Source organism: Nansenia antarctica (assembly GCF_963989245.1).
Source record: "Nansenia antarctica genome assembly, chromosome: 1".
Classification (NCBI taxonomy): domain Eukaryota; kingdom Metazoa; phylum Chordata; class Actinopteri; order Argentiniformes; family Microstomatidae; genus Nansenia; species Nansenia antarctica.
In genome coordinates this window covers 36937855-36948555 of record NC_137674.1, presented here as the reverse complement: position 1 = coordinate 36948555, position 10701 = coordinate 36937855, and positions in this window count along the sequence as shown.

Here is a 10701-nt window from a genome sequence, read left to right as displayed (position 1 = left end):
GGGTGGGGGGGGGGGGGGGCGGGTGGAGAAAGAAAAGACGGGGGAGTGATTCAATCTCTACAAATGGATTTGGCAAATAGAGAGAGCCTCTGATCCTGACTGGTGCACAGCTGGAGGTCTGCTAATTGGAGAGGGTGAAGAGCGGAGGGGAGAGAGGGGAGCACCTCTGCCGTAACAATACGCCCAGTAGCATCCACAGGGTACACTCAGAACAAAACTAATGTGAATGCTGCTTTAGAAAAGGAGAGCAGGCTGGGGGAGAGGTAGTGTCATAGCCCAGTATGATGGAAAGGCCTGAGGAGAGTGCATATATCTGTCCTTATACATAGTGTGCTTTTCTACATGCTATGTCTGTCTATGGTAGTTCATATGGGAAAAATACATTTGCTGAAATGCGTTTGCGTCTGCTGCACTCTCACTGAACCTCATTACAGCCTAATTTGTTCTTATTATAAATGACTGTGACAAACACTCAAATCTTTTCACAGCGAGCTTTTCAATGTCCTGAGCTGCATGAGAGAAGAGTAGCTCTTCTTCACTTACACCCACTATTGTTAAAAAAATAAAGGACACATGATACACCCTCATTGGTGTGGACATAGCTTTAAAATGATTCAGCATCACTGAGTGTTGGATTAAATGTAAATTAGATGTAAAACCAGGACTGTTGGTCAGCGTATTGTATTGTATTGCATGTAATGAGGAATACTGAGCCATTTCTATGGTTCAATTTCATCAAAAGCTTTGGAAAAGCCTAAGCCCTTGTGTAATTGAGTAGGAGATGGAGATGCAAGCGTTCCGTATAGATTCCTCGTTGGTCTGTATTATGTACTATTGCAGTATCACCCCTCAGAAATATTGACCAACAGCATGCACTCTCCGCACTCCACACACACACACACACACCTTCCCACTCCTTCACTTCTACCGGTAAGTGATATGATGGCCCTGCTAGTCCTTAGCACTCCCCTCTCCAATAGTACAACCAGCACAAAAAAAGGGGAAATGAGGTGTCCTGTTTAGGGCACCACATGCACTGTTGTTGTTTTTTTTACTCTCAAGTACTGTACTCTGTGTTGTGTATGTAGTGTGTGTGGAGGGAAATGAGGGGTATAAATTGATCCCTGCTGTGAAAGAGTGACTGTGATGTTTCATCTTAAGATGTCATCCCTCTAGGGTTCTGTCTGTCCCCCCCCCTCCCCTCCCCTCCCCTCCCCTCCCTTCATATCTCTCTCTCTCTCTCTCTCTCTCTCTCATCCCTGTGGGTGTCAGAGCCAGCCGTAATCCCTGAGCTGGGCTGCCTGGATCATTATAGACTCTGATCTGGAGTCACTGAAAGAGGGAATTAGCTGGGAACACAATCCCAGTGACCTTTGTGACCCTGGGACAAAGCTTCAGCTGCTGGAGGTCCAGCTCCCTAAACCCGTCCATATGTCTCAGACAAAACTGTTACAATGGCCAACACAAAGGAAACACGGTGGGAGGGACAGGCTGTGTGTGTGTGTGTGTATTTGCGGTGTCTAGGCAACAGTTAGCTACAGTGTGTACATGTGTGTGTGTCTGACTATGTGTACAGATATAAAGACGGTTTATTTGATAAAGATGTTATATCCACTAATTGAACTTGTGTGTGTATATCCCCTCATCAAATCAACCAGACTCTGTCAACATAGAGTTGGGGCGTTGGGCGTGAGTTGGGGTGATGCTGCTGTCCCTAGGAGGCTCTCCTCTTCTCCCACCTCTAGGATCCTGGGGTAGTGGTGGTGGTAGAAGGGGGGGGGGGTCTCTTTAGCTCTCCCCTCCTGCCCTCTCTCTGGGAGTTAATGGGTTTCCCAAGAGCCCCACTGGTGGGCACATGTCTGACCCCAGGTGATCATACCCATCAAGCCATATTCTGTAATCCTCCAAAATGGCTTTAAGAAGTTACAATGTACATACATGATGGGCATCTCAAAGAAGAGAATAAAGGACCTCCTACTACACCTACCACTATCACTATCACTATCATCACCACCACCACTACTACTATCACTACTACTACTACTACTACTACTACTACTACTACTACTACTACTACTACTACTACTACTACTACTACTACTACTACTACTACTACTACCACCACCACCACCACCACCACCACCACCACCACCACTACTACTAGTACTACTACTACCACCACCACCACTACTACTAGTACTACTACCACCACCACCACCACCACCACCACCACCACTACTACTACTACTACTACTACTACTACTACTACTACTACTACTACTACTACTACCACCACCACCACCACCACCACCACTACCACCACCACTAGTACTACTACTACCACCACCACCACCACCACCACCACCACTACTACTACTACTACTAGTACTACTACTACCATCACCACCACCACCACTACTACTAGTACTACTACCACCACCACCACCACCACCACTACTACTACTACTACTAGTACTACTACCACCACCACCACCACCACCACCACTACCACCACCACCACCACTACTACTAGTACCACCACCACTACAACTACAACAACTACTACTACTACAACTACAAATAATAATCATAATACAAATGATTATAAGAATGATACCAATCATATTATTTCTTCTGTATGTCATGTTCTCAGTACTGTAGTCACAGAAGACAGATATATAAAAGTCTTAGTGAAACAACAAAGAACATCTCATTACTATTCATTAACAAGGCGATCTGGCCAAGCACATACGGTACCGTACTCGAATGACGTCATTGTTTTATTGATTTGTCATTTATGACAACAAATAATGAAAGGTATTCTTTACGGCGTGTAGCCATTCAGCGTACATACGTCAATCACACATATGTACGCTGAATGGCAGGCATAGCAAATAGAATCCAAATTAAGAGCACTTTCAAGCAAGCCAGAAGCTTCATTTTTCGGATATACAATGCTATTGTTAATGTAGCTTTCTGCAGATGAGTTACTTTCAACAAGCTCCCTAACAAAACTTGCTTGCTTCCCTTTGTTCGCTTTTAATTCTGTATACTTATTCATTTCCATCCATCTCTCCATATTTCAATCTCTTTCGTCTTTCCCCTTATGAAAGGGACTATCATTGAAATTCATGTTCTCAAGGACCAAAGCCCATGCGAGGCCAGGAGATAATAGGCCGACCTATTTCCCCTACGGTTTTGTTTATCTTTTCTCCCCCCTCCTTCCCTCTGGCTTTGGATTGATCATGGCCTGTGTACGATGACAGCTGTCTCCTGTCCATTAGCATTGCAAATGAAATAGGAAAAAAGGCCCAAGGCTGAACCTGGTGAGCCAAAGGCCACAGTGAGTTGTGTTGTATAAATCAACCCTCCCCAAGGCCTTAGGGAACCATGGCCCCCGGACAGAGACATGTTGGAGAGACAGAGACGTATGCTGGAGATACATACAGATCTATGTTAGCCATGACAGACCCATGTTATATTTAGCCTAACTCAATTCTATAGATTTCTCTATCTATTGAGGTGATCTTTCTATAGATCAGGTCATTCCATTAAACACAGACAAATAAATGTATTGTAAATGTATTGTATATGTGTATTCAACATGTAACAGAATGTGCATAGGAGATAACACTGAAAAATGTTCTCTAAATGATTTTCATTTTCACTTGAATAGTGTTATTGAATTACAAACAGGAAAACTGCCTGTGGAGATGGGGAATGTTTTTACTATGCATTTCAATGGATGAATACAGCTGTATTAAATACCACAGATAACTATTAATGCAATCTATTGAGACTTTATTATTCAAACACAACTGCATCCATACACATATAGGCACTCAAGGCCAAACTGTATTAACATCTATAAACAGGGAAAGAAAGAAAGACAGGTGATTGTTCCAAACCTTGGCAAAGAAATATTGTCATGGTAACCAGTGAGCTCCACATAGTCGCACCCGCACTCACACCCGTATGCCCAGGCCGAGAGAGAATGAGAGAGAGAGAGAGAAAAAAGGAGAAACTGAGAGGAAACATTGACATGTCAAAGACAGGGTCCCTGTCTAATGCTTTTCCCCTCTCCTCTGAAAGCCAGGTCCAGTGTGATGGTCTTGATGTTACCACCCACAGCTACCTGAGAAAGACCAGCAGCTCAGCTCATCTGATCAGGCCAGCCCCAGGGTTCACAGGGCCATGGGGGAACACAGAGTGAACCAGCCAAGACCTTTATAGGTGTTAAGAGTGGCCATTCTCCTGCAGCAGTACCGCCACACAGCATCACAATTACATTCCTCTCCCCTTCATTCTCCCTGCTCTTTTTGTCCTCAACAAGATACCTCACTTGAGAAAGCACAGAGGCTGCTTTTTAGAGTCCCCTGTGTGGCAGGGTGACAGGGCACACCACTCTTTTCCATTTTTCTCATTTGGGGGAAGACTGGAGTAAATTGAAAGGCGGTCCTCAGCTCCCAGCACCCCCCCCCCCCCCCCCCCTCTCCCTCCCCTGCTCTGGACTGGCTGGCCTCCCAGGGCCCAGACCTCCCCAGCCTGAGGAATACCAGAGGTATTGTGCAGCCTCCACAAAGAACAGGAAGCCTGGGGGTCGGCAGGGCCGGCCTGAAGGTCAGCTCAATCAGTCCCCTCTCAAGCCTCCCCATGATGGATGCAGCATGGGTGCCGCCGGGTCACCTGAAATCGCGGTTAACAAGATGGCCGTACATACACACGCATCTATAGTACAACCATACTCTCTCTCAACCATTCCATCTATCTTTCTATCCCCCCCTCCCCCTCTCTCTCTTTATCTGTTGGCCTAAGACCATCACTCGTCCCACACAGATGCAAAGACACAGACAGTCACCAATTAGCCTACACTAGGGACTGCAAATGCAATTCTAGTTATAGATGAGAGTTTTCATACATAGGCTACTGTATACTGTATCTACTAGTCTCTGTTGTATCTCTATCACTGGCAAGTCCTCTCTAGCTGTAGCAGGCTCTTATGGGCGGAGTGGTAGTGAGGGTGTGGGAGTCAAGCGTTGTCATGGAGATCCCAGTGTGTGGGAAGCAGTCCAAACATGATGGGGCTGAGTTTAGTGACTCAAGGTGACTGGGCTGGGGGACAATGGTCGCTCCATTAGTGCTAAATAAAAGTAGCTGAATTAAGCCACATCCTGGACTAAATCTAACTTTTAATGGACAATCTTCATCGAAGATGCTTTTTAGACTAGGACGTTTACTTGAGCTGTGTCTGAAACCGGTGTGTTTAAAAACAGATATTTTCATTAGGCCTGATTGTTCCCCGCCCTCAGCAATGTAAATCAAAATTAAATTAATCTGAAATAGTGGCCAATGAATCTTCTCCACAGACTGGGAACCCTCTTGTTCCATCCATCTCATCCCCTCTCCCCCCTTCACCAAATTCCTCCACTCTGCCCAAGACGCCCAGTCAATTAATAAGACATTGTCTCCTCCCACTGGAGCCTATGCACAAGAGGCCACCCAGGAGCCAGCGGCCCTCCATCTAAAGCCGCTTCACTGGTGGCCCCCAGGAATGCCAATCGCTTTGGGAACAGGGATGGGGGGGGTCGGGAGTCTGAAGAATAGAAACAGCCCCATCATCATCATGCGCTGGGGCAAGCCAGTCAAAACTGGAGGGCAACAAAAGGAAATGCGTTCCAGTCCCCAGGATCCAAAGCACTTCACTGCTCTGCTGCAGTCCAGCCTACCCTCCCCCACCCCCACTAATACACACACATCACCACCATAACCCACCCCGAAGCACAAAGTCCTCCATCATAACCTGCCACCATCCTATTCGCCACAAACACAGTCCTAGCAGTCCCAGCCCCCCCCCCCCCAAGTGGGTACCACTCTTTTCTGTGCTATTTCTTATCTGATTTCTTCATTCTTATTGCAAAATATGCATAATACTGCCAATAAGACATTTTGGGAAAAACTCCCAGCAGATTAACCTGGAAAAACCAATATGCTGAATGACATTGACAGCAAACGCAATATTACTTTGCTTTGTGGCATAATCTGTATTGCATTGTCATGAGTGTTTTAAGCATTCCATGTGTGTCTTAAGATGGTTTTACCGCTATTTGCACTTCTGGTTAAATGCTAAACTGCATTTTGTTGTCTGACACTTGTACTCTGCAATGACAATTAAGTTGAATCTATCTATCTATTTCTATTTCTATTTTGTGACAGTTTTGTGTGTAGTAGCAGGCATCACCGCAGTAGAAATAACATACCTGTGGTATAGGTAGAGGGGGTGCTTACAGATACAGGGGAAATGACCCTTTGTTGACATGCAGCTGTGATCTGGGCTGCAGTGGCACTTCCTGGTGGTGTCATGTTGCCATCCTGGGAACACCACTGGTACAGACAGGACAGACACAGAGTGCCCTCTGCTGTTCGGTTCAGGAACAGGAACTGGATATGAACTAACTAACCCTCAATCCTTTCAATATTCATTAATAAATCATCAATCATCAATCAATCATCTGAGTGCAATACAAAACATTCTTAAGACAACAGTTAGTGAATTTAGAAATGTTATTTTGACATGTGACAAACAATAACAGTATTATATTATTTTCTATATAAAGGATTTCAAAAACCTTAAAGCCCTTACCTTTTTTTTCTTTTTTTTTAAATAAACATTTCTTTACACATATATATATCAAACCACAGGACAGGCAAAATCTGCAAACACAAACAATACTAACAGGATCGATTTACAAAATGAACACACTCTCTTATCATCCACTAATATTGTCTGAGTTGATTCAACTCATTCTCACCCAAACAATCCCATGCAAAGGCTCACACCCCAAAGTTTGCTCCACATATCCTGACACACAAAACACATTAGATAGAACATCATTTAAAATTAACTTTTAAAACACTGCTTTTAAAAAACACAACATTTCTTCAGTAATCAATGTTATTTTCCCTCTGTGAAAGAATTTCCCATCTCAAGACAAAAGCACTGCATACATGCACACATGTAAAGTTTTAAAACTCATACCGTTTAGAATCTTATGGCTTAGCATTTACAGTATTTACAGCATTTTCTTTTAAGACACACAAAAGAAAAATAATCTTATTTTGGTTCATTGTACATGTACACTTATCCACCCAACTATTACGATTCCAATGTAAATAACTTAATAAATGTACTTTTCTAGCCCAGCTAGATTTCCCCCCCAAAAAGAAAAATATATTGATATATAGTTATGAAATAATCTCTTTCAAATATTTTCTATAAGCCTTGCCTATGGATAAATATCAAATATAGAGCTAATGTTGCACAGTGAGTACAGGCTAATGAGCTACAGAGAGGAAAGGATTCCATTGTTCATAAGTACCAGCAGAGCAATGGTTTGGTAAACACTGCCCTCCTGTGGCTGCCCTAGGAAATATCACCTTGAAAGCATCACAGAGACGTCACTGTCTTTTGATTTACTTTCCTCAATTAAGGTCATATGTATTCCATTGAAATAAAATAAATAAATAAAAAACATAGAAAAAGATTTAATTTCTAGTGGATAATAATAAATATGAATAAATCATATTCTATAATGATAAAGCTGTTTAGAGCAATGCACGCATTTCATGACATTATAAAATCCCTTGTAAACCGAAGCTTATCCCCTCATAAAATTCGACTCTTGGTAGACAAAATATTTCATATGACATCTTATTTCTAACAAATGATTTCCCTTTTTAGGATGCATTTAGGAACATGTTTCTCTCATAGGAACACAATTATCTTTGATTTGATTGATAGGGGGGAAAAGCACATAATAGGCAACATGGTTAGCCATCAACTCAAAACGTTTATTTACAGGTCTGTCACATGAACTGTTTGTGTGCTTAATAAGTCCATGTGATCCCTTTTCTCCGAGCATCATTGACCTGAATGATGAGGTGGTCACAGTGTCCATAGACACAGGTATTCACAGTGACGGCTACGTCTATGCAGTAACTAAGGGAGTAAGCGGTAGTGTTATTTTTTTGATATGTAGTCCCATTACAGACGAGGACAATCAGCATCAAGTCAACCATCAGTTCAACCTTTTCCAATCACTTTTGGAAAAAACAATGATTCATTATATATATATATATTCATATATACTGTAGTGTTAAAAAATAAATAGAATAAAAGGCGCAAATGTCGATTTTAAAGCTGGATTGCATGTTTAAAATGTTGGATTTTCATATTAAAGGAGAGTCACTGCTACAGTACTATTAGAAGTCAAGCTCCAGGATACCCCAAAAAAATCTAAAGAAATAGAAAAACCGTACAGTCTCAAAGTGACCATACATACCATGAACTATGACACTACGACGTTTGGCATTAACATGGACCCAGGACCATGACGTATTGTTTCATCTACAAAGCACAACGACATACAGATAAAGGGTTTCTAAAGGCTCTCCATAAATCAAAACACTGGAGCCAGTGGGTATGGGACGCACTCCAACTATGCCACACTGTCCATTCAGCACCACCACCACCACAGGTCAGGACCCTGGACAGCACCCTCCCAGCCTAGCCCTTACAGCTGACCACGGGTCAGGACCCTGGACAGCACCCTCCCGGCCCAGCCCTTACAGCTGACCTAGGGACACTGGCAAAAGCAGGTAGCCATGGCGCAGTTTAAAAAGGCTCTCACTCAGGCGACCTGACCGGTCCTATCGAAGACAGAGCCTTCTGTCCCATCCGTTAGGGTAGGCAACAGTGTTAAGGTACTGTTCCTGATGCTTTTTACATGCAACCATTTTGTCTTAAACATGACCGCATCACCACTGAACAACAGGGTTGGAAACATCTTCTTAGACACCCACAATTAAGTAGTTTAAACACAGATCACATACTGTTAAACCATCGGCAAACTACAACAACTTACAATACAAAGGGATACGGGGGTGTAAAAAATAAGCACTTCTATAAAAAAGAGAGAGAGCATGTGACACTCGACGAGACAAGAAAGAGCTCATTAACCAGAGTGCCTTCAGCTTATTTTCGAAAGCATATTGAAGAGTGAGAAGAATACACACAGAAATTGCATTAGAGAAAACGATCTTCATGGCCTCTTAATGGCACACCATGATATTCTTTCATATAAAAAGAAAAGGACAACCCAGTTTGGAGTCAGTCCCCATAACTGCCCCTATAAACAACACTTTTGTTCATACTTTTGAGAGAAAGAGAGAGGAGTAATTTCTCTTTGGACCAAACAGAGCTTCAAAACATCAGCTAATAGAGCCTCTCCCAGAGGGGTGTTCAATATAGGACACACTCTTCTTCCCCTTCCTTCCCTCTCTTCGGCTGAGCTATTTATACACCCCAGCAGAACACAAGAGGCTTAATGAGACGGCAACAGGGAACTCATGCAAACTAAGTTGGGGAAGAGCTTTGTAGTGTTTAGCTCTGAGCTTTCAGCTTTTAGGTCATGCAACTGAGATCTGATTTTGTTGTTGTGTGCTATGATGCGTGGGTACATGCCCATGTCTTTTTGGACGTATCAAGCAAGATGTTCAGACCTTGTTGGCATGGCCTGCATGAAATGATAGGGCAAGAGGACATATATATGCATAGTTTTAGCATGCTAAATGTGTTAAGTTGGTGTGACGCTCTGCACTATAAGTCCATGTACATGCAGACATACTTCCCGATTACTACTGCTGTTGACAGTCTCCCCTAGATACTGTAGAGACAGATACTAGACACACTGTACCCTCACCAAGAGAGACAGACATAAATTGTTACAAGAAGAAAGTTCTATTTTTGCATACTTGCATAAAGAGGAAACACCTCATGACGATGAGATGCAGCTACCCAAAAGTGTTCTTGATTCTGAACACTTTCAAAACAGATGTAAATACACAAAATCAAGTTATACACACGGCTCTCTCTCTAAAAATCACCAAAGAACATTTGAAAGTAGAGGTTGACATTTCAGTTCACAAATCACACCGGTTTACTGCATGGGAACTGCGTACCACGTGAGCTCAAACCACCGAGTCATGTCATGCCTTGTAAAGACTCAGTCACTGCTCTCAGGGGGGAATGAAAGCAAATGGTTTGATGTTTCCTATGTTTGCGGTAGCCCATAAAAAAAAAACATAGACTAGTGAGTCCAAGTGACAGCCTCTCATCCTCAAATAGGCAAAGATGTTTGGCATAGCACTACGACTCCTTCGTCTCTGTCAAAGGTGAATCCAAAATCAGGATAGTCAGCACATCACTTCGGGCACTTCAGGGACATGTGGCCATGATGTGGTCCTACTACAGTGCAAATCCCTGTCTGGAACCCTTGGTGACCCTGGCATCCAACCATCTGTCTCACCCTGGCACAAACCTCCAAATAGGCTCATCACACTAATACACGAGAATTCCACCGCTTCTTTTTACATTCTCACCAAATCAGACTCTCCATAGAGAGATGAGATTCTGGGTTCTAAGATTATTCTGCTTGTAATCCAGATTGACCTACTTCTCATGTTTTAGAGCGGCCTGTTTTAGACCGGTCATGTGAGAGGCTACTACCACAACAGTCCTGCTACAGGGCTAAACATAGCTTTTCTCTGCTAATGACTCCCTTGCCCTCCGGCAAAATATCTTCATTGTACAATGATGACATTATTTGGTTGAACACATACTTATGCATCTGCATACCTATAATG